We start from the raw sequence: 26,477 nt of genomic DNA, 5'->3' as shown, positions 1-26,477 counted from the left end.
ACATTTGTTGAAATCCGTGTTTTAGCCTACTTGCGGGTAGCAAATTCCAAAACATCTTTCCAAAACAAACGGATATGCAATGCTTATTTCCAAATTAGGCAAACCAGTCTATACTTGTTTGCTGCGCGCACAACATAGTAATTCTAGGCTAATAAATGGAATAAGAACACATAATGTTTTCAAAAACGGATATCACGGTTAGTAGAGGCCGATCTTCAGATCGGGCGAGAGGGGGTGCTCATAGCTGACCTTCCCCAATCGTACCCTAGCTCCCGAGCCGAGACAACTCTGGTGATGACGGACATGTGGCCTTCGGTACCGAGTCAGGGTTTCCTAAATTCCCCCATAAAAAATATTTAGGTGGCGACTCTGTATCTGGCAAAGGAGTCCATGTTTGGCACTTCCTTTTCTAAAAATCTGTTTTCTCAAAACAATTTGCTGGATTTGGACTCTTTGGTTCAGACTTAGAACCGTGACATCAAATCGAGTCCAAACTGTAGTAGCGAGGCCCCCCACGCGGGCGCGTCTACACCAGGTCGCTTGAAACCTTCAGCCACTGCCACTCTTTCTGCAAAATTGCACTACTGGCCACATACCAAGGGCCAGCCGTGCATCACTGACAGCCGGCTGGGTCTACAGATGATCGGTCGTGCATCAATTTGGTGCAAAGCTCTGTTTTTGTGTTCTGAGGTGAAATCAGTGCAGATAGAGCATTCTCAAGCTCTGTTTGTCCTTCCTTCCTTCTTTGTCATGGGAAATCCTCGAGAGTGGGTTAGAATTGATTCCAAAACCATTAATGAGCAATATGATTGCTAGATGATCTCCGATTCAATTTAAGACAAAAGTTGATAAAAACGTGAAGAATATGACCACCCCTCCCTCTTGTCATGGAATGAACTCAAAGAGGGAAGTTGCAACGCTTCAAGAATCATCAAAATGCCATGTATTAGCACATGATGACCCTTGACTCACCAAATATGGCATAACGTTTGGCCAAGTCTAAGCAATTAAATCCATTTTCTTTATGTGCATTGATCCAATTTTAAACCAATTTTGTTAGGCCTTGCCATTCTCTAGTCCATTTTTCCATGGTGATGTTAAGCCCTTGTAGACACCCCATTTTTGACCAACCTTAAGACTTAGACGTCACCAGTTGAGCGCTTGGTGATGCTGTATGTTGTGCTTGTTCTGAGGTTTCAGAGTCTCGGCTGCGAGCCTTGCCTCCGGACTTCAGAGCTCTTTTGTGTCTTACCTCGGTTTGCGAACCGGGTCCTACTTTCTCTGTTTTCTCTTTCGGAAGGGAGGGAGAGGTCTCGTAGACCATCTTACAGTGGCCGTAGGCTACGTTTCATGGTCGTAGGCCATTTTTTCCATTTCGAGCCCAGTTTTCGGTTTTCAGAGCCGTCGGCCGTGTGCCTCGATTCGGGACCGCTTAACTACCTCTGTTTGCTCCGATTTTTGGGACACACCTTATTTCCTCCCTTTAGAGGGACACTATGGCCCGGGAGACCACCTTTGTGGTCATACGCCACTTCCGCTGCCTAGCAGCCTGTTTTCGGGGCCTCGAGCCGCGCGTTTTGGCCCCGAACCTTCGTTTTGCATCCGTTTTGGTTCGTTTTTGGTAGGGACCTTCTTTTCACTGTTAGGGAAGTGGTAGGATGGTGGCCGGCCACCTAGTCTGCTGAAAGCCAGTTTTCTCATTTTCTCTCTCCAAAAGCCAGTTTTTCTGACAGAAAACTGGTTTTTCCCGCTTTTAAGCCACATTTTCTGGCTTTTCATACCACCATGGTGATCTACTCATCAGGGAGGCCACCAATATGGGTAGGCCGACCAGTAATTCTTCTTGCCCCTTTTGAACCTTGTTAAAAACCTAGCTTTTTTCTCTCTTAGGCCACATTTTCTGGTTTTTCTCCACAGGGCTGTGTTCTACTCATCTGGGAGGCCACCTTTCTCGGTAGGCCGACCAGCAATTGTTCTTGAACTTTTTGACCCCTGGTCGGCCGACCAGGGGGAGTGGCCGGCCGGCCACTTGAACTAGCCAGCCTGCTTATTGCTTTTCCTCTCTTTGAGTGTAATCCAGCTGTGCCAGTTGGAGATCATTTGGTGCATCCTCCATACACGTGTATGGAGGATCTTTGAAACTTCCAAGAGAAGCTTTGGCCTCTCTTCATCTCAGCGGGTTAGACACTTTTGCTTAAGGCTCATCACCTCCCTCCTCCATTGTTACTACTCAAAGCTCCAAAACCCTAACTTTCTTGCTCCATTTACACTACAACCCTTAGCACCACACCTCCATCATCCATTCCAGCACCTTGGAAGCCATTTGCAAAGGTTGAAAGCTCACCAACTTGGTCCAAAAGCTGCTGAAGGTCGGCTCTTCAAGGGTAAGTCCTCATTTCCCCCATTTTTGCATTATTTTCCCCTATACCTTAGCTCCATTTGCAAGCATTTTCGAGCCTTGGTGTAAACTGAAAATAGTCTTATTTTGAGCTCCTTTTCATATTTGTTTCAGAGCATTTTTCTGTTTGAGGCCTTCTACACCCTTGCATGCTTTACCCCTCTTTGTAGGCCTTTTTTTGCATCATACTTTAGCCTTACTTGTGAACATTTTAGAGAGTTGTCATAAACTCAAAAAGTTCTTATTTTGAGCCCCTCTTCAAGTTTTATTAAGGGCATTTTTCTGTTTGGGGTCATCCTCCCCTATGCATGCTTCATTCTTTCATGATTAGGGCCATGCATTAGAGCACTTGCATTGGCCATGGTTTGGCCTCTTAGCCACTGAAATCCAGTGGATTTTCAGTGGCTTTGATGCATTTTTAAGGGCCAAAATTAGAGGGGGGTGACCCCCTCTCTCCTTGTTTTGTTTGGGGATCTTTTGGGCCTTCCAAAGGGACCCTATTTTGCATGCATCAAAGTCTCTCTTTGGGCCCAATTTTGGGAGTTTTGGGGTCTGCCTTAAGTCTGTCTAGGGGCCTTTTGGCCATTTTTTATACCTACAATGCATGTGTAGAACAATTCCATTCAAGGCCTTTTGAGGGGGCCTTTCTTTGCATGTTTCCTAGACTGATTTCAGGGCCTATTTTGTGAGTTTTAGGGCTGTCATAACTCATTTCCAGAGTTGGTTTGGTCATGCTAAGTGTCTATCTTATATGTGCTTAACAACCCCTTGAATGGCCTTCCAAAGAAGCCCCTCATTTTTGCATGCATTGGTTTCATTTCAGTGATTATTTGGGTGTATTTTGGCATGTTTTATTCACTGTTTTTGGCTGGTTTGGTGAGTTATCATTTGCTTCATATACATGCCATGTAAACCATGCTTGCTAGCCAATGTTGCATGCTATTTTAGTCCATCATGTTAGCATCTTTTGGCCATGCTTTAAACTGGAAATGTGCATGTTTTGGGACTGCCTTGGCTCTTTATTTAGACTTCATGCTCAAATAATGCTTGCTTTGTATACCTGTGGTTCAATGCATGTGCCTAGTTTTGAGTTTCGGGGCTTATTCCGTGCATCGGGTGTCATATTGCCATGTTTTGGGAACATTTAGCATTATGTTTTAGTGCTAAAAATTTACATGTTTGAATGCCATGCTTCATCCTTGCCATGTTTTGGTAGAGTGGCATTTAATGCCTTAGGTTCAGTCCTCGGTTTGCGTGCATGTGTGCACGCATTTCGGTCATCTCATTTTCATCTTATGGCTACTGATGTGAGTGTGGCTGAGGTCCACTCATGTTGGTATAACTCTATTATGTATTGTGTATGCCTTTTCAATTCGTAGCATTGCGTATGCTAGGTTGCGTGTTAGAGCATTGTGTATGTCATGTTACATCGAGCATTATGTATGCCATTTCATAGCATTGCGTATGCTAGGTTGTATGTTAGTCGCATTGTGTATGCCATCTCATTTGCATTGTGTTTGGGATAGGAGTTAGCCCAAGCACGGGAAACGAGGGACGTTTCGTACTCCGAGTGACGGAACGTGTCTCAATTCCCGGTCGCCGACACTCCGGATTACCCATGATGGAGTTTAGGTCTTGTTGTGTTTTCATGTGCATTCATCTCATATTGAGTCGTGCAATTCGGCTCCTCGGCCATCATGTATCGATATGCGTGATTGGTGGTACGAGGATCGAGGACTACACTCCCTAAAGAGTAGTCATGCATACATATGTGAAATACTTTGCCATGCCCCTTAGTTGCTCTCTGTTGCAGTAAATCAGAAATTAGTGGCCTTCCAGAGCGTTGCACAATATTCCGAAAATAATTGCAAACAGAGGCGAATCGGGGCATCACAATCGATTTCCGCGCCAGGCAACTCAAGCATGCATCTCTCATCATTCGGAACAGAGCTGAGGCAGTCCATAGGCTTGCATGCTGATTTATCACTTTCCTAGTTAATTTGTTAATTAATTAGGGTTTTGTAATATTTAATTATTCATTCTGGACTGTAATTATTCATTTCGGACTGTATTATTCTTTTGGACCCTTTGAGCGAGGGCAATGTTGTAATAAGTGTGCATGAGTGTGATGTATGTCTTCCAACCCCACGTCTTTCTCCCTTTTATTTACCAGCTTATGATGGTTAGATTATGGCATGTTTCAATTAGCATACATTAAGATAGCATGTTTGCATTCATTCGTCTGTCTTGCATGCACCGGGCTCGGCTCATCATACTAACTGCATTTGTATTTCAATTCCGAGTTGAATACGTGTTAGTTGTAGCATTTCACATGTCATCTTTAGAATAGCCGAGCCTATCTTAGTTGCATTTTGCATGTGTTGCATTAGGCATTTCTGTATAGTTAGGATCATGCATGGATTTCTAACATGGCTTCTGTTTTGGCTTGGAGTACTCGGTAAGTTTTATGCTTTAGCATCCTTGCATGCGTGTGAATGACTGCCATGATAGCATGCTTACCATGAGGCTATGTGCTTATATGATATAACTGCCTAATGCCTGTGGGTGAAGGTTGGGTTATTTGAATTGGAACAATTCATTAATTGTGAGTTTTAAGCCCACTAGATAGTGGCAAAATCATGTTTTTCTAAGCCCACCCGAGGGTGGCAAATCCACGCCTTAGCCTACTTACGAGTAGCACCATCAAATCATTTTCAAATAAACAAACATGAGATGTTTTGTTCCAATTCAGGCGATCCAGTCTATACTTGTATGTTGTGCGCATCACATGGTAAATCTAGGCTAATAACCGGAGTAAGAACGCATAATGTTTTCAAAACTAGATATCATGGTTAGTAGAGACTGATCTTTGATTGGGCGAGCGGGGGTGCTCACGAAGTGACCTTCCCTAATCGTACCCAAGTTCCCGAGCCAAGGCAACTTTGGTGATGACGGACACGTGGCCTTAGGCAACGAGTCAGGGTTTCCTAAATTTCCTAAAATAAAATATTTAGGTGGCGACTCTGTATCTGGCAAAGCAGTCCATGTTTGGCACTTCTTTCAAAAAAATATGTTTTCAAAAACGATTTGCCGGATTTGGACTCTTTGATGATTTCATCGGTCTTGCATTGCACTCTGCGAGATTAGATACAGGACCGTGATATTGAGTCCTAAACTGTAGTGAGCCCAATGAACAATACCGGGGGGGGGGGGGTGGATTCCCTCTCGGGACGTTCGGGGACGTCTACAGTCCTCTAAACAAGAAATAATGTCAAACAAGAGGTTCTTCTAAGACAAGAGAGAGAGAGACTACACCGTTGACGATGAATCTCTTCCCTTACACGTATTGAACAACCTCAATTGGTTAAAACCATTCTCAAGAATGAAAAATATGGATGGTTGATTAATTAGTTAGAGTGAGACAAAAGTAACCAACACGATATGAGCTATGTATGCAAACTAATAAGACAACAAACAAACTAATCAAAGCATGAAATAATTTTAAAGGCTAGGACAGCCCTAAAATAGCCCCTAATAAACATGCGAAAAACAATATCTAAAATGATGTTAAAAGAGCACAAAACAAAGCCAAAAGCAAGGAGGCACAAAGCTAAGGAGGGATGGCTAACCCCTCCACTTTTGGGACTTCTAAAACATATTTTAGCCTCTGAAAATAGTCAAAAAAATAGCCTCAAAACAGTGGCTAAAAACAAAGAAAAAAAGCTTAAAAAGTTAAACAAAAAAAAGTAAGGAAAATAAGACTAGTGAGCAAGAACAAGGAGGGGTGGCTAACCCCTCCACTTTTGAAACCTCAAAGCATGTTTTTTAGCCTCCTTTGAACTCTAAAAATCAATTTTAAAAGCAAAGAAAATAGTGCAAAAACAAGGGTGTGAGCTATGAGGTAAGGTGCAAATAAGGGTGTCAACCCTCACCACCTTTGGTAGCTATCCAAATCTAAGTTTGAACACTTAAAATGGACTCAAAACAGTGGGAAAACACAAGAAAAAGATAGAAAGAGACTGAAATGAAAGCAAGGAAAAATGTGACAAGCTTATACCTCTTGATGAGAGCAAGCTTTGGTTATTGATCAAACTTGATTCCAAACACCCTCAAGTTAATGAAACTTAGTTTGAAACTCTAGCAAAAAGCTTCAAGTAGAAGCTCTAATGGTGTATGTATTGTATATGTATAGCTAAAAGAGGTTTGAAGGTGAAAGGAAGAAGGAAGAGGGAGGAGGTCCTTTTTGCTCTTCAAAGTCTTTTTGAAATTTTTCTAACCTTGAATTCTAAAGGAAGAGGTTCTATTTATAGAGTTTGAGCCAAAAAGGTCCAAAATATCTTCAAACAAAGATATTTGTTCAATTCCCGCCAGCTGTCTGTTTGATGCCATCGAGGCCCGGCCAACCCTCGAAACACACAGCTGAGTCTCAATAAACAAGGAAAAGTCACAAAAAAAAAAACACTCTGGAGAAAATTTCATCGAGGCACGGCCGGTTCTACGTAGACCCGGCCGGGTCTCACTGACTGCACTTTAGGCCCGATTTCAAATGGGCATATCTCCTTCATCCGAACTCGATTTTAGGTTATTCTTGAGTCTAAATTGAAGCCTCGAAAGTCTACATTCCAATGGTGGAAGTCTCACATCTAAATTATAAGTGGTCAGAGAGATATACCCATTTTAGTAAAGATTGCCCATTTCTATCTTAACCGGATTGATGCCTAACTTCCAACAGCTACATCTCTGCCATCCGAACTTGGTTTTAGATGATTCTTGAGTTCAAAGTGAAGCCCCAAAAGTCTAATTTCCAATGGTGGTGGCCTCATAACTAAAGTCTAACTGTGCAAAGAGATAGGCCTGGTTTGTGAAGGCTGCTCAGTTCTTCTCTCAACGGTTTTACACTCAACCATTTCCCCAACTAGTTTTCTTCTCTCTCCTCCATTTTTCTTCAAATCTAAACCTATAAATAAGAGGTTTTAAAGATTTTTCAAAGAGTTCACATCTCTTCCATTTATTTGCACTTTGTCCTTGCTCAGTTGTACCGAAAAGTGCAATGTTTTAAACAAAATGCGAGCTTCGGAACATCGTAGAAGCATTTGAAAAAATATTTTGGAAAAGAGGGTTTTAAGGTCTAAAATAGTTTGGCCAAAATGAGGTGAAAGGTTTGGGATTAGAGCTTGAACCCAAATTTCTTCACTGAGAATTCAAAAGATTGCACAGTATAACTTTCATCATCGGGTGTTCAGGGTCAAACGCCCAAGTCTTAAGGATGGTAAAAAATGGGGTTTCTACAGTTGCCCTTCTTTGACAGAGCTCGAATAGTCATAAAATGACGTGAGTGAATGTCAAAGTCCGAAGACGACCCATTTTGACAAGGCCGTAAGACTTGGGTAAACAAACAAAATGCAGGTCCAGTTGGTTGAACCCGAGGGTTGCTTACGTATCCCGTTGCAAGGAGTCAAACCAGCGTAGTTTAGGGTAGGATGCAAATGATACACAATGCAACAAAACAATGTAAATGGTATACAATGTAACAAAATAATCAAACCACAAGCAGTGCAAAACCACACAAATATCATAAAGGGATGGAGATGCAAAACAAAATACATTTATCACAGAAAAGAAGTGGGCACAGCCAAACAACGCCTAACACAGGCTAAATGCCTACATCCTCAATACTGGCCTCAGTGTAGCATGGATGCTTACACATAAGAGAACCATGTTTTAACATGAAAGGGTGTGAGCACATGAAAAACTATGTGTTTCGTAGAAAGAGAAAGAGTGCTAGTAATTGGGTGGTATGATATAAGTGAAGAGTGATCTACTGAGGAAAGATCGTGATCCTTAATGCTGAATGCAACAAAACAAAGTACAATGCAATGGATACAATGGATGAAGTGAATAAGGCGTCGGCTGAACCACATTTTACCTAGAAAAGGTATGAACACAAAACAAACCACGTCTAACACAAAAAAGGTGTCGGCATCCTTAATACTGGCCTCAACGCAGCATGGGCACTTACACATGATAGAACCATGTTTTAACGAGGGAAAGGTATGAGCACATACCAAACTAAGCTTAACATGGAAAGGATGCATGCGATAAAATGGATAATGCAGTAAATGCATGCAATAAATGCTATATGCAATGCGATTGACATAATAGATAATAAATATGATGATGCAGCTAGGAAGTGATGCTTTAGAAAGTACCTTACAGGGGCAATCGGCGATGTCTCACCTTATGCTGCTGGGGATCTTCCTTTTCTACATCTTGCGCTTCCAAACCACAGGTACTACTTTTCTCCCTGGCCATGTTCGCAACTTTCCCTAATCTTCAACAGGGTGACAGACTAGGTTAGTTTAGTAGCCAGAATTGAAATGCATACAAGCTACCTCAACCTATGGGGCAGCCATATAGACTTCAAGCCGGGGATACACCCCTGGGTATTTAAATCAGACTTTAGTCTCGAAAATCCTGAACCTTTGCTTTCTAAGCCTCGGCCATTCGAACTCTAGTTTCCACTGTCTCAGTTGATCTCCTAGGAACTCATTACAAACATAGTCAGGTGGCTATACCAAACCACCGGAAGTTGTTCGGGCACGACAAACACCAAAGGAATTGCACCTTTAGAGGATTTAAGGTCTCCTAGACCAGTGAGTGCACAAGACAGTGCGAGTGATACAAAAATACAAGGTGCACAAGATAGTGCGAGTGGGGGTGAATAAATGCACAAAATAGTGCTATACAAAATGCAATGCACAAAATAGTGTGATGAAATGCACAAGATAGTGCTATGCAATGCACAAAATAGTGCGATGTAAGATGAAATGCACAAGATAGTGCGATGAAATGTGAAATGCACAAGACAGTGCTATGCAATGCACAAGATAGTGGGATGTAAGATGAAATACACAAGACAGTGCTATGTAATGCACAAGATAGTGCGATGTAAGATGACATGCACAAGACAGTGCGATGTAATGCACAAAATAGTGCGATGTAGGGTGAAATGCACAAGACAATGTGATGCACTGCACAAAATAGTGCAATGTAATACGAAATGCACACGATGAAATGCACAAGATAGTGCAATGTAATGCGAAATGCACAAGATAGTGTGATGAAAGATGAAATGCACAAGACAATGCGATGCAATACACAAGATAGTGTGATGAAATGCATAAGATAATGCTATGCAATGCACAAAATAGTGCAATGAAATGTGAAATATAAGATGAATGCACAAAACAGTGCTATATGGGTGCACAAAATAGTGCGATGTAGATGCACAAAATAGTGTTATACAATTTGAAAGGTATGTAGAATGAGTGTAGGACAACTTGCCACAACTCATTCAAATTTAACACAGAGAAACAACTCGACAAAACTATGTTAAGTGGAAAACAGAGTCAAGCAAGAGTAACCAATCGCGCAGTTCAACCCAACCAGAGTTTATGAGCAAGCATGCATAATCCAAAACACATATATTAATCAGAGAGAAGATGGCAATCCCCAGAGAGTCTTGAAATGGTCGAAGACAACTTTTGAAAGCTAAATCATATCAGAATCATCATGGAGGTGAGCCCACCTTGATCTAGGGAAAAGTGCCCAACAAATGGCTCTGAGCGAATGGAGAGAAAGGTTAGATTCATGACCCTTTGTTCGATTGATGGCCCGATTAGATGTACAGAAAATTGCCCATAGTGTCCAGCCACTAGCTACTATTTTTAACATTATGCAAGCACATGTAATGGGGATCATCAGATCCTAGAACAGTTGTCAACCCATCAGACTCATGCTTCTCTTCTACTCCAACATGTTGAGAACTTACTCCAGTCCCCTCCGAAATAGTGACAAATTTCTCATATACACCGATCATGAATGTGTTGCCCCTTGTATGGGTATTCTCAGTTTATTTATGAATTCCACACATGGACCTGTTTTTGAGTTTGGAGAGAACATTTGTGTATGGAATTTTGACCATGCCACTTTGTTGAACTTTTGAGCGACAGGCTCGCTATGGTGACTCGATGAAGAGCACTCACTATGGTGAAGAGTGCTTTTGAGCGACAAACATGCTATGGTGACTCAATGAAGAGTGCAGACTGAAACAAACACCAGGCACGACACAATTGAATTCACAATTGACCCAAAAGCATAAAAAGACTCAAGGATAGCGCCCCTAGTATTACTTATGTTCCCTTTAGAAATCAATTTCATAAAACCGGAGTTTCGATTTCCTTTTTCTTTTTTTTTTTTTACTCAAGATAGAGATTCTACTGATAAGTTCAAGTATTGAAAATTTCTCCACTTGTTGATTCAAGTTAGTTCTTTTTTACCCAACGCAAATAGATTATATGCACAACAGTTGGTGTAGCTCATGGATTGATGGGAAGCTGAAGACGTGAATTGGGCAAGACGATCAGGTTGAGATAAATAAGATGAATATAATTGAGACCGAGCTTCAGGATGAAGCTGCCTACGTATCCCAAAAAAATGGGAATCAGGTCAACATAGTTCATGGCTAAGGTTCACTCAGGTGTTAACACTCTCCTTTTGCGCTCTAACTTTTGCCAAAGTCGCCCCTTCGGGGTTTTCAACCTTGCGAGCTCTATTATTATTATTATTTTTGATTTCTTATTTTCATGCTCTAACTTTTGCCTAGGTTGCCCTTTCAGGTTTTCGGCCTAGTAAGCCTCTCAAGGTTAGCGTTACAACACTTGCGGTGAATTTGATCAACAGACATCCTCGCCCTAACAATGGAACTGGTTTCGCCTTGATTTGAGCTTGGTTCTCCATTCTTTTATGCATGTCTTTCTTCCTTTCTTTTCGCTTCATTTTCAGAGTTGGTTTTTCTCGCAATGTGGTACCTTCTTGCATTAGCTTCCCTGAACTCAAACAGAAGTTCCCTTCCTCATTCTAGTGGATGCCCCTGGCTTGATGATTGACTTTCTTTCTTTCTTTCTTTTTCTTTTTCTTTTTTTTTTCTTTCTTCTTTTTCTTTTTCTTCCTTTCTGGCTTTGCTTATCTATTTCTTTCGCAATAATGAAAACACCAAGGAGAGAATTTCTATGATTGTGAGGTCTGAAAGTCGTATGTACTTTTCCAAAAAGATCGCCTAACAGCGAAGAGGATCCCTAAGACAATGTAGAATACCACGCACAATTATGAACTTATCTTCGCAAGGTTTACAAAAGAAACAGCTTAAAAATTTTGAAATCATGAATGACTTTACATCGATAAGTTAGAATTCACTCAAACTATTCAGGGGATCCTTCTCAATACTCGAGTTTATTAATAGAATCTTATTCAAAAAACAAATTAAAATTCAAATTTAAAGCCTTTTTTCCATTTGTAAAAGGTCACACATGCAGCACTATAGACACAACAAAATGATCAGAAACTTGACTCCCACTTTCTTATTATTAAAACACCAAAATGAAGACCGGAGGGTACACGCAAGCGACTCAAAGGAAGACTCTGCTGACGCAACAACGCAAAAAAATACAGAAAATACAACTCACAGCATATATTTACAAGACACAACTCATAACAAAATCAGTACCCTAGAAACAAAAGGGGTTTTCACTCTCCAAGTCCATGGGCAGAATTCAAAAACAATTCAAGTAGCCCATAAGAGGGTCCAGGAGGGTCCAAATTGGCCTTCAGTTTGACGATAAAATCATCAACACCCGGTAAGATCTCACAGATTGATCCTCAAAATTACATTGTCCCCACAGATCTTCTTGACTGAAGAAATTGCTTTTTCATACCATGCCCCCTAATTTAGAAGGTCCTTTCCAAGTGATCTCGATAATTCCCCTAGTTGAGACTGAGGTTCGTCATTCCATCCATTAGTGCTGGCATCACTACTTCATCAAGATCAAGTAAACTTTCCATCTCATCAAGGATTTTGTTACTTTTGCTTAGATCAGAAGATTCAGGAATGAAAACAATGGGTTTGGGCTCATTGGCGGGTATGATGTGTCGGCCAGGGTAATGATTGGTTGTTGGCAAGCTATAGGTGGGTTTTATGTCATGGAGTGGCCACCTATTGCGATTAGGGAGAGGGTTATTGATAGGTTTAGGATGTTCAGGTGGGGTGATGACCCTTTTGTCAATTAGGTCTTGAATTACATGGTGAAGACGAAAGTAACAATCAGTATGGTGACCGTACTGCGGATGGAATGTGCAATATTGGGTAGAATCATGTGTAAATGGGAGGGGATTAGGGAGAGGTTGAGGATTGAGTGGTTTGAGATAACCTTTCTCCGTCAGTACCTTCAATGCACAGGTTAGGCTCATATGGAGTTGGGTGAAGGTTCGTTTTCGGGAGGAGGAAACACTAGGTTTAGAAACATTGGCAAATGGGTCGACAGGTACTGGTCGGGTATTCATGGGCTTGAGATTGGAATCAGGATGGGTGTTTCTAGTAAAGCATCCATTTTCATTGTTTGCTCCTTGATTTGAAATGCTCTTACCCTGAGCAACAAAAGTGTTATCCACAGTCTTTGTAACAACTTCAAGCACCTGTTTCTTGTTCAACCCTTTGACCTTCAAAGTCTTAATAGCCCCCCAAAGTTGTAAATAAGGATCAATACTTGTCCCAGCTTTGTTCTTGCCACATGTTTCTGCTTGGTCAAAGGATTGGGCTATATCGAAGCGAGGCCCACTTGTTGTTCATCTGTCATCACCCAGACTTAAGATAGTTTCATATTGACCCTTTTCAACTGCAGCTCACCCCAAGATTAAGGAGCTTTTTGATGAAATCGCAACCCCAAATGATAAATCTTCCACCGTTCCTTGAAGGTCATCAATCATTCCCCACATCTTAGCAGCAGTGGGTTCGGCCATTTGGCATTCTTGGTGCACCCGAATTGGATTGAGTGTATCCATCATGCACAAGTTAGTGCTTGCTGGAATGAACACCTCAGGCTTGGGTAAATGGGCCGGGGTGATGTATATGCTGGGGTTAAAGGTGAATGGGAGTATATGGATAAGGTTAAGGTAAGGAGGAGATACTTGGTCATAGATGGGAAGTGGGTTGGTGGTAACATTGGGGTCTTGAGGTGGACCTATTATCTGGTTGTCGATGAGATTCTGAACCTTATGACAAAGGCAGTAGCAACAATCGGTGCCGTGACCGCGTTGTTGATGATACACGCAGTACTTGGTGGGGTTTATGTCTAACAGAGAGTGGGTCAGGAAGTGGTTGAGGATCAAGGGCTTTGAGATACCCTTTTTCCATCAAGACTTTTAGTGCACTAGTTAGGCTCATATAGAGGGGGGTGAAAGTTCTGCCTTGAGCTCAGGTTGGGCCTGCCGTTTGTGGTTTGATATTGGCAAAAGGGTTGGCAGTTTTGGGAGTGGTGGCAACGGTATTGATTTCAGTGGTTTTGGGAATAGTGCTACTGCTAGCATTGGTACTCCTGGAAAACACCCTCCTTGTTGGTTTGCTTGTTCTAAGAATAATCCCTTTGTTAAATGCGCTCTCAATCTAAACCCCTAATTCATGTAAGTCTTGAAAGTGAATAGTGGAGCAACTATTAACTTCTGTAGCATATCAGGCTCAAGGTTTTGCAACACTGTTCGCACTTGGTCATTCTCAAAAGGGCGATCTGTCATCTGTGCTGCCTTTGCTCTCCACCTTGTAACAAATTCTACAAAATGCTCTTCAGGATTCTGGTGGGTTGCTTCAAGGTCTTGAGTGGTTATTTCAAGTTGGGTATTGTAAGAGTACTGATTGACAAATGCCTCAGCCAACTCTTCCCAGTTCTGCTTCACTGTATCCTTCAACTTGGTGTACTAAGTGGCTGCTATGCCTGACAGGGTTCTTCCATACAGAGAGAGTTTCTGAGGTTTAGTCAGACCCATTAGTTTCAAGACGTCCAAAAAAAGTTGGATATGTACCATAGGATCTCCAGACCCGCCGAAACGGTCAATATGTGGCATTTTGAATATGTCGGGAGTCTTACAACAGGCTCGGTGTACCCATCCTCAATGTCAGGAATGGAATTAAGACCTTGTACCTTTTTGAATTGCTTCTCAAGGTTAGCAAGTTTTAACAAGGTTGGGTCGAGCTCATTAATGTCAAGGGGATAAAGCCCCTCATTAGGGTGCACCAGGGGTCTGAAAACTTGAGCTTGAGCCAACCCTTCTCAATGATCTGGACCCTGTAAATCTTCTGCTGGTGGAGGTGGGTCAAAGTTCGGCTGGGGGCCTAGGATTGGATGTGTAGTAGATGCCCCAAATGGGTGTTGCATTTCAGTATTGGTCTCATCATGTATGGAAATTCCTTGGTTTAACGCCGCTATCATGGCCATAACTTTTTCTAGACTCTGAGCCATCACGGGTCTGCGGAGTTGGCAATCGGGGAAATGGATAGGTGTAAGTTAAGAACTGACTAACAAGGATTTTGACCCGGTTATACTTGATGTATCTGAACTGGATTAGTCTAGATGGGTTTGACTGGATTGGGCTTTTTAGAATTGGTCTTTTAGTAGTGGGTGGATCTTTTTTAAGCTAGCCTTTGGGGATAAGATGGACTGGGCCTTTGCTGAATAGGTTTTTTATGGGATTAGATGGACTATGATGGATTACGACTAGTACTGCCCCTTCTCTAACTCATTCAAACTTGACATTAAGAAACAAATGCCTTTCAGCAGATCAGGATACCGGGCATGCCAGTTAAAACAAAGCAAGATATAATATTGGACCCTGGTTCTGGTTCTGGTTCTGGTATTTTTCCACCATACCAAACACAAACCCCTGGATTTTGACCCGAATGTAATTCTGATATGATCCTCAAGTTTGAAAGGAGGAAACACCTCAATATTAAGATTCTCCGAGGATTGAATCATACATTCCTAAAGATTTTCACATTTTGCACAAAAGCATTCAAAACACCCCTATGAGAGGTTTAGGGTTTCCCTGTCCTAGCTTTGGAGTGATCTACAGCTTTACTACTCAAACAAGCGGTATCACATTATCCTGCATATGGGAGAGTATCCTATCCTAAGTTGGAACAGTCACTATGGCTTTACTATATGCAACTAGGCCGATTGGTCAAAAAGGGTACCTCGGCAAGACTACCTAATATACCTCTCACACCTAACACCAAGAAGTGAAAGGAGGATCAAACGATATAGCGGTAGTCCAGATCCAAGGGTTATGTTCCCATCATGGCAGAGCCCGCGACCGATCAGCCTTTTGGCAAGCTTTTCAGGCACCCTCCGGCAAACCGTGCAGGAATAACAGATGGGAAAACACAGTGACTTAGGCGCACCAATGCAAATGCAACGCAAAGAAACATATAAGTGTAGATACAAATTTCATATCATTAATTTCAAGTCAAGTTCTCTAAATCCCTAGCAGAGTCACTAGAAACTGTAGCTCGATTTTTTCGTGCCCCTTTTCGGAAGCTCGGAAGAAAGCCCTACAGTTCGGACTCCCGCAGTTCTGAATCTAATCTCATAAGTGCAATGTGAAATTGATAATCACCAAAGAGTCCAAATCTAGCAAATCGTTTAGAAAATTGATTTTGAATCAAAAATGCCAAAATTAGACTGCTTTGCCAGATACAGAGTCGCTATCTAAATATTTTATTTTGGGGAAATTTAGGAAGCCCATGACTCGTGCCAAAGGCCACGTGTCTGTCATCACCAAAGTTGCCTCGGATCGGGAACTTAGGTACGAGAGGGAAAGGTCATGAATTGAGCATCCCTGCTTGCCCGATCAAAGATCGGCCTCTATTAATCATGATACGATTTTTATGTACATTATATACTCTTGTTCCGGTTATTAGGCTAGCATTATTATGTGATGCGCACAAGCAAGTATAGACTAAAATTTGAAAGAATTGGAGCAATTCAATTTCAAGTTTGCTTTTCAAAAAGGGGTTTGAATTTGCCACCTCTAGTGGGCTTAAAATTTGTGAATTTGCCACTAAACATAATGGGCTTAAAGCTATGAATTTGCCACTAGACATAGTGGGCTGAAACATACATTCGTTGAATCGTTTCAATTCAAACAACAAGCCTTCATCCACAGGCATTCAAGCAGTTTATCAAATAAGCATTTAGCCTTATGGTAAGCATGCTAGTCATGGCAATCACTCACACTCATGCAAGTATGCTAAAGCACTAAAAACTCACCTAGTACTCCAAGCTAAGAAGATATGAGTTAGAAAAATATGCATGATTCCTAACTATGCCAAATGTCTAATGCAACTCATGCAATATGCAATTGATAGGCTTGGCTACTTAACATGTTATATGGATCGATTTTGATATGATGCGGTTAAACACGTATTCATCGAAGTATTGAAACGACAATGCAGTTTGAATGATACGCCAAGCCTCGGTGCATGCAATACAAAATGAATGGATGCAAAGATAAGGTATGCTAAATGAAACATGTCCCCAATCTAACCATTAAAAGCGGGTAAATAAAAAGGAGAAAGACGTGGGGTTGGAAGGCATACACATTATTACATTACACTCTCACGAAGGAGAGTCCAAATGAATAAACTAGCTAACCAAGCTAATCTAAGCTAATTAAGCTAATTATCTAATTATTACAATACTTGAACAAATAATTAACTAACTATCTAATCTAAATTTAACTAGGCTACGCTAATTAAATATTACAACACAATTTATTCATAACTATGATGATAATACTAATGAAACAATTTAATTGCATTTGATAAGAACATAATGGAAGATGGATGAAGTTGCATGCGCATCGCTTGAAAGCTACTCTGTCTGCCCAGGCCGTCTCTGTTTCACCTTCAGCCACTGCCACTGTTTCTGCAAAATTGCACTGCTAACCACATACCAAGGGGCGGTCGTGCATCACTGACAACCGGTCTACAAATGACCGGTCGTGCATCAATTTGGTGCAAAGCTCTGTTTTTGTGTTCTGAGGTGAAATCAGTGCAGATAGAGCACTCTCAAGCTCTATTTGTCCTTTCTTCCTTCTCTGTCATGGGAAATCCTTGAGAGTAGGTTGGAATTGATTCCAAAATCATCAATGAGCAATTTTATTGCTTGATGATCTCGGATTCAATTTTGGACAAAAGTTGATAAAAATGTAAAGAATATGACCGCCCCTCCCTCTTGTCATGGAATGAACTCAAAGAGGGAAGTTGCAACACTTCAAGAATCATCGAAATACCATGAATTAGAGCACGATGACTCTTAACTCGACAAACTTGGCATAACGTTGGCCAAGTCTAAGCAATTAAATCCATTTTCTTTATGTACGTTGATCAAATTTTAAACCAATTTTATTAGGCCTTGCCATTCTTTAGTCCATTTGTCCATGGTGATGTTAAATTCCTCTAAACAAGAAATAATGTCAAATAAGAGGTTCTTCTAAGACATGAGAGAGAGACTACACCGTTGACGATGAATCTCCGAAGAGATTAAGCCATTAAGTGTAGTCTCCCTTACATGTATTGAACAACCTCAATTGGTTGAAACCATTCTCAAGAATGAAAGATATGGATGGTTGATTGATTAGTTAGAGTGAGACGGAAGTAAACAACATGATACAAGTTATGTATGCAAACTAATAAGACAACAAACAAACTAATCAAAGCATGAAATAATTTTAAAGGTTAGGACAGCCCTAAAATAGCCCCTAAACATGCGAAAAGCAGTAGCTAAAATGATGTTAAAACAACACAAAACAAAGCCAAAAGCAAGGAGGCACAAAGCTAGTAAACAAAGCTACGGAGGGATGGCTAACCCCTCCACTTTTGGGACTTCTAAAACATATTTTAGCCTCTGAAAATAGTCAAAAAATAGTCCAAAAATTAGTGGCTAAAAATAGAGAAAAAAAGCTTAAAAAGTTAAACAAAAAGAAAAAGGAAAATAAGACTAGTGAGCAAGAACAAGGAGAGGTGGCTAGCCCCTCCACTTTTGAAACCTCAAAGCATGTTTTTTAGCCTCTTTTGAACTCTGAAAATCAATTTTAAAAGCAAAGAGAATAGTGCAAAAGCAAAGGTGTGAGCTATGAGATAAGGTGCAAATAAGGGTGTCAACCCTCACCACCTTTGGTAGCTATCCAAATCCAAGTTTAAACACTTGAAATGGACTCAAAACAGTAGGAAAACACAAGAAAAAGATAGAAAGAGATTGAAATGAAAGAAAGGACAAAGGTGACAAGCTTATACCTCTTGAAGAGAGCAAGCTTTGGTTATTGATCAAACTTGATTCCAAACTCCCTCAAGTTTATGAAACTTAGTTTGAAACTCTAGCAAAAAGCTTCAAGTAAACGCTCTAATGGTGTATGTATTGTATATGCATAGCTAAAAGAGGTTTCAAGGTGAAAGGAGGAAGGAAGAGGGAGGAGGGAGGAGGTCTTTTTGCTCTTCAAAGTCTTTTTGAAAATTTTCTAACCTTGAATTCTGAAGGAAGAGGTTCTATTTATAGAGTTTGAGCCAAAAAGGTCCAAAATATCTTCAAACAAAGATATTTGTCCAATTCCCGCCAGCTGTCTGTCTGACGCCATCCAGGTCCGGCCTGCCCTCGAAACACATGGTCGGGCCTCAATAATACGCAGTCGGGCCTCAATAAACAAGGAAAAGTAAAAAAAAAACACTCTTGAGAGAATTTCATCGAGGCACGGCCGGTTCTACGTAGACCCGGCCAGGTCTCACTGACTGCACTTTAGGCTCGATTTCAAATGGGCATATCTCCTTCATCCGGACTCGGTTTTAGGTTATTCTTGAGTCTAAATTGAACCCCAGAAGTCTAATTTCCAATGGTGGTAGCCTCACATCTAAATTATAAGTGGTCAGAGAGATATACTTATTTTAGTAAAGGTTGCTCATTTCTATCTTAATCGGATTGATGCCCAACTTCCAACAACCACATCTCCACCATCCAAACTTTGTTTTAGATGATTCTTGAGTTCAAAGTGAAGCCCCAGAAGTCTAGTTTCCAATGGTGGTTGCCTCAGAACTAAATCCTAAGTGTGCAAAGAGATAGACCTGGGTTTTGAAGGCTACTCAGTTTTTCTCTCAACGATTTCACGCTCAACCATTTCTCTAACTAGTTTTCTTCCCTCTCCTCCAATTTTCTTCAACTCCAAACCAATAAATAAGTGGTTTTAAAGATTTTTCAAAAGGTTTACATCTCTTCCATTTATTTCCACTTTGTCCTTACTTAGTTTTACAAAAAATTGCAATGTTTTAAATGAAATGCGAGCCTCAGAACATCGTAGATGCATTACGAAAAATATTTTGAAAAAGAGGGTTTTAAGGTCTAAAATAGTTTCGCCAAAATGGGGTGAAAGGTTTGGGATTAGAGCTTGAATCCAAATTTCTTCGCTGAGAATTCAAAAGATTGCACAATATAACTTTCATCATCGGGTGTTCAGGATCAAGTGCTCAAGTCTTAAGGACGGTCAAAAATGGGGTGTCTACACTAGGGTGATACAACTTGTTATCAGAGCCATAGGCTAGAATATTTTGGGCTTATGGGAAGTGACGTGTGTCCTAATCGGGTCCTTAGGCCAAGATGGAATGCTTAGGATACCTTGTTTGTTACGTGTCTTTATGTGATTATATGGATGTGGAGTTAGACTCCTATGATGTGGCTTTGTCCGTCACATTTATTGATATCCTATTGGAAAGACACTTGATCAGTGTTCTTTCCACTTGGAGGTCCTTGATTTCCATGGACTTAGCTAACATCAGGGGAGGATGACTCATGTATGCTTCTACGTGATTATTTGTGTTGTTGTTTGGATTATTTGACATGAAAGTTTGTGAGTCTACAGGGGGAGTGAGTGTGAGGATTGAGTATGGAGCACTTAGGTACGGAAAGTCGTTATTGATTTTAACATTGTCCTTATTTCTTATAGATGTCTGGGCATGATAGAGCTCGCGGTAGACCATTGGGGAGGTCAGAATGTCCCAACCCAACCTGAGACCCCTCCGCAAAAGGAAGGAGTGGGTCAAAACAACATACCCATTCCACTGGCCCAACAAGTTGTGGGGGCCTTGGCTAGGGAAATGGCGGGGGCTCTATGGGAGTCCATGAAAATATTGAGAGCCGAGCAAGCGGCTAGGACTATTAAGGGGGAAACAAGAGCTTCCTTTCTGAAGAAGGAGTTCTTTTATTCCAATCCTGCCAAGTATAGCGGCGAGCCCGATCTGATGAAGGCTGACGAGTGGTTGGATCAAGTGGTCAAATCCTTTGAGATTCTAGACATCTGAGAACATGAGTTGCGAGTGGCATTGGTGGCCTACCAACTGAAAGGGGAGGCCAGGTAATGGTGGAAATCCATTAAGCATAGGGTTGATCATACCTGGGAAGCATTCGTGCAAGCTTGCCAAGACAAATACCTCCCTCCCATTGCGAGGGAAAGACTGACGAAGCAGTTCAAATAGTTATTGTAGCTAGATACGCTTGTGACAGAGTTTGAGGCCAAGTTCACTAGTTTATCCCATTTTGCACCCGAATTAGTAACAACATAAGAGCAAAAGTGCCTTGAATTTGAGAAGAGGTTGAGGTCGAAGATCTTGATGAAGGTGGTTGGCAATATGATTCGTGATTACGATCTTTTAGTAGAAGTCTCTGCTCATGTGGAGATCACTATAGAGGCCGAAGAGGCAATACAAAGGTCAAAGAGAGCAGGATAGTCAGATGCTAAGAGTGACGCGGGTTCTTCCAAGAGGTCTTAGGGCTCATCATCATCTTGGAAATCACCTCCACAACAAGTTAAATCTTCAAGTTATGTGATAGGCAGGAGTTCGAGAAACATGACCCGAGTTACCGGTGCATGTTATAGATGTGGCCAAATGGGTCATAAGGCTGCGAATTGCGGACAGAAGAGTGGAGCACAGTCCCAACCTATACGTCCACAGGGTCAACCTCAAAATAGGAACCAGCCACAATCCTATTATCAATGTGGACAACCTGGGCACTTGAAGAAGTTCTGTCCACAGAAGTTGGGGATTCCGGAGGTGGCAGGATCAAGACAATCTGGAGGTCTATAGATGGGCCAGGGATAGAGGCAACCGTATCAATTGGCTCAAACAGGACAAGCATCCAGGATAGTTCAAGGAGCCACGTCTGCTCAATCCACACCACAAGCTTACGTTCACAGAGGTGACGTAGGGGAGCAAAGGTCACAGGGAAGAGTGTATGCTGTCACCACTTCCGAGCAAGCTTCGGGGCCATCAGTTGTAAGAGGTACATTTCTCATCTTCAATACTTGGGCTAAAGTGTTGATTGCCACTAGGGCATCGCCCTCATTTATTGCCACATCATTTGCATCGTTGTTGTGGTTAGAGGGTAGGCAATTACAGGCTTCCCTTACAGTGGAATCACTAATAGGGGGAAAGGTTATTCTGACCCGAGAGTGTCAAGGGTGTGTAATTGAGGTGGTAGGTCGACAGCTCCCGTTTAATTTTGTATGGTTAGAAATGTTGGGTTTTGATGTTATCCTCAGAATGGATTGGTTGTTCACGTACTGGGCGGCAATAAATTGCCTTTGGGAGAGGGTTACGGTGTGTACTGTGAGCGGAGATTGTTTCACATTTTTTGGGGATAGATATGATAGATCCTTACCCTCCTCGTACTACCCATGTGGGATTTAATTTTCTCTTAGCAACTCTTTGGGATGACGAAAGTGATGTAGTTCAGGATGAATTTCCAGAGGGTAGTATGTGAATATCTCGACGTTTTTCCTAATGACCTTACAGAGTTGCCTCCTCATAAGGAGGTAGAGTTCACCATAGACTTGCTTTCGAGTATGGTACGTATCTCCTTGTCGCCTTATAGATTTACCCAGCTAAATTAGTGGTTCTAAAGGAACAGTTGCAAGAGTTTTGGTAAAGGCTTTATATGCCCTAGCACGTCACCTTGGGGAGCCTCGGCCTTGTTTGCCAAGAAGAAGGATGGGTCTTTGAGATTATGCATAGACTATCGTAAATTGAATCAAGCCACAGTTAAGAATAGATGATCTCTTTGACCAACTTAAGGGCTCTCGTTGTTTCTCCAAGATAGATTTAAGGTCGGGTTATCACCAAATTTGAGTTAAAGAAGAGGACATCCCCAAAATTGCCTTTCGTACTCGATATGGTCACTACGAGTTCTTGGTTATTTCTTTTGGGTTGACCAACGCCCCATCTACATTCATGGACCTAATGAACAGGATCTTTCGGGAATTCCTTGATAAATTTGTGGTTGTCTTGGTAGATGATATTCTTATCTATTTGCCTTCTGAAGAAGAGCATGAAAGGCATCTTCGTATGATCTTGCAACTTCTTAGGGAGCCACGGTTATATGCTAAATATGAGCGGTGTGAATTTTGGCTTACAGAGGTGAAGTTCTTGGGTCACGTGGTTTTCGGAGACGAAGTTATGGTGGATTCTTCGAAAATACAAACTGTGCTAAATTGGGAGCAGCCTAACAATGCTTCAGAAATTCGTAGCTTTTTGGGCTTAGTCGGGTACTATCTCCATTTATAAAGAATTTTTCTCCCTTAGCATCACCGTTGACAAGTTTGACCCGTAAGGGAATAGGGTTTGTTTGGAGCGAAGCATGTGAGAATTCTTTTCAAGCATTAAAGTTTAGATTGACCACAACCCCCATCCTTATCATTCCGGAATGAGGATTAGGTTATACGGTGTATTGTGATGCCTCTAGAGAAGGATTGGGATGTGTTCTAATGCAAGAGGGAAGGGTGGTAACATATGACTCACGCCAACTGAAAACTCATGAAAGAAACTACCCAATTCACGACCCAGAACTTGCAGCTGTCGTTTTCGCTCTGAAGTTGTGGAGACACTACCTTTATGGTGAAAAATTTGAAGTTTTCTCTGACCACAAAAGCCTCAAATACTTATTCTCCCAGAAAGACTTAAACCTACGTCAATGGAGATGGATGGAGTTCCTAGAGGACTATGATTTTGAGATACACCATCACCCCAGTAAAGCCAATGTAGTAGCGGATGCCTTGAGTAGAAAGTCGACAAGTACAATGACTAATTTAGTGATGAATAAATGGAAGATGATGGGGGATGCCAATGAAATTGCCTTGCAGCTCAGTGAGTCTCTGAGACAAGCCACCCTTTTTACCATTATAGTACAACTAACCCTTGTTACAGGAGTAATTGAAGCACAATTGGGTGATCCAAAAGTGGAGGCCATAAAAGAGAGGATTCATTACGGGAAAGAAGAGAGAGGTCTAAATGTTCATGCAGACTCTAGTGTTCGCTACCTCGACCGGTTGTTTGTACCCGAATCCATGAGAAATGAAGTTTTGAAAGACTTCTATCATTCTCGTCTCACTGTGCACCCGGCGAGCACCAAAATGGTGGAGGGCTATGAAGAAAGATGTAGCCTCTTTTGTGTCCAAATGTTTGACATGTCAACAAGTCAAGGCGGAACACCAAAGACCAGCTGGATTATTACAACCCCTTCCAGTTGCCGAATGGAAGTGAGAATACATTAACATGAATTTTGTTTATGGTCTCCCTAGGACTCACAAAAGTAATGATGCGGTGTGGGTGATTGTTGATAGACTCACTAAAAACATCACCCCGTGTCAAACGTTCATCATCAAATACATTATCGTTATCATCATTTTGTAGACACCCCATTTTTGATCGTCCTCAAGACTTGGACGTCATCGTTTGAACACTCGATGATCATCCATGCTCGTATTCATTTTGAGTTCCCAAAGGTCTCGGCTACATGCCTTGCCTTAGGATCTCTCAACTTGTCTGTTTTGTGCTTGGTTGTGGACCAAGGACTTGCGGTTTTGCTTCTGAGGGAAGAGGATGGCTTGTTGGCTATCCCTAAAACCCATCGGCTAAGGCATTGTGCCATCGGCCCTCTTTCCTTGCCATCGGCCATGAGTGGTGGCCGATCGGCACTCTTTTTGGTCGATCGGCCATATTTCTTGGTCGAGACCTTTCCACCTGCTTTTGCAGATATTTTTGTGCCAGCTGTGACAGCTGGTGAGCACAATTCTCATCCTCCATACACGTGTATGGAGGGATTGGACCAAGACTCAAGCTTGTTCAACAAGCTTGAGAATTGAAATTCTATAAGAAGGGAGGCCCCTCTCCCTTTCCAAAGGTTTTGAGAATTTGATAGACAAGTTCTATATCTCTCTCTCTATATATTTTTCCTCTCTCTCTCTCTCTCTTCATTTACCCTTATTTGTGCTCAAAAGTGTAAAATCTTCATACTATTGCACACAAACACCTACTAGAACGCCATCCTTTTGTTGCTGAGGTACTTAGGAGCTGGTGTTAGTGTTTTTGGGTTGGTTTGAACTCAGAAAAGCTGTTGGAGTTGTGTTCTTGAAGGTGTTCTTCAAGGGTGAGAAACTAACCTTTTAATCCCTTGTTTTGGCTTAAGCTTTTAGACCTATTTGCATGTTGATTTAAGCTTAACTTTCTATTGTAAAAAGTTCTAATTTTTCATGCTTGTGATGTTTGTTTAAGGTTACTTTTGTGTTTGTGGTAGTATACCCCCTCTTAGGCCTTGTTTGGCCTTGTTTTGTGCCTTCCTTTTTAAGCCATTGGGACCACCTTGTTTGGGCCTTCTCACCACTGAAATCCAAAGGATTTTCAGTGGTGGAAAGGTGGTTTTGAGGTCCCAAATAGAAGAGGGTCGTCCCCTCTCCTTGTTGTCTTGTATGCTAGTATAAATGGCTCATAATAGTAGCATGTTTGCTTAGCATGCTTTGGTTCCATTTCAGCAACTTTTTGGTGTTATTTTAGCATGCTTCAACTCTATTTTAAGTTGGTTTGATAGCATCTTGCATGCTTCACATACTTGTAGAGCAATCTTGCATGCTAGCATAGCATGCATCATGTGTTTGGACCATCATTTTTGCATGTTTTGGCTCAACTCAAAGAAGCTTTCCGTCATGTTTTACCATGCTTGAGCTTTTTTTGATGTTTTTTTAGTCATGCATGCATTGTTTTGTATAGCCATGGTTCAATCTAGCTTGTTAGCTTTGTGTATCTAGTCCACTAGCATGCATTACATAGACTATTCTCATGATTTGGCATCATTTGAAATGGTATCTCAGTGCATTTTTTATGGTCATATACTTGACTTTGTCATTCTTTCAATGCTTTGAAGAGTTGGTGTTTTTATGCCTTAAGAGTGGGTCATTGTGCATGCCTCTATGCTTAGGCCTTTGGGCTACCATTTCAATGTATTTTTGGTCTTGTTTTACCATGATGCATCTCTGATTTTTTTTGTCAAAGTCATGCCATGTTTGGTTTTGATAGGTGTAGTGCAATCCCCTTTGTTGGCCTTACTTGCCTCATGCATTATGCCTTTTATGTTGACTTGTTTTGGCTTTGGTCCATGCATGTTTTAGACTCACTTTGGTATGCTTTTGGACTGTTTTGGTTTGCTTAGGCCATTTGCTTCATGTTTTACATAACCTTAGTGCAAGTGCCTATGCTAGCTTCAAGCTTTGAGCTTTCTTGCATGCCATACTTGCATTGTTTGGTTGATTTGGCATCATTCCATGCATGATTTCAGAGCTGATAGTGTTGTTACACTTCCACTTTTGTCACTCTTTGAGCACTCTTGAGAGTTGTGCTCTTACGCCTAGGTGATAGGCCATTACATGTGCATGCTTTGTTTTGCATTTCATGTCATCATTTCATCACTTTGGCCACTGATTTGGGCATGATTGAGGTCTGCCCATTTTAATTTAATTCCATTTTTGCATGTTATTGCATGCTTGTCTTTGCATGTTGTTGCATGCTTGTCCATCTTTGCATGTTGTTGCATGCTTGTTCCATTTTGTTATTATTGCATGCTTGGTACATTGCATGTTTGCATGTCTAGGTTGCATTGCATTTTCCAAGCTTGGTACATTGCATGTTTGCATGTTTAGGTTGCATGACATTGTTGCATATTTGTTGCATTGCATTTGACATGCTTTTGTTGCATTACATAGCATCTCCATGTTGCATGCATTGTATTGTGTTTGGTTTGGGGCATTAAGCCAAACACGAGGAACGAGGGACGTTGCATACTTGAAGTGATGAAACGTGCCTCAATTCTCGATCGCCGACACTCTT

Source organism: Camellia sinensis, chromosome 3 (genome assembly GCF_055761805.1).
Source record: "Camellia sinensis isolate YWXY chromosome 3, ASM5576180v1, whole genome shotgun sequence".
NCBI lineage: Eukaryota > Viridiplantae > Streptophyta > Magnoliopsida > Ericales > Theaceae > Camellia > Camellia sinensis.
This window is presented reverse-complemented; position numbering follows the sequence as displayed.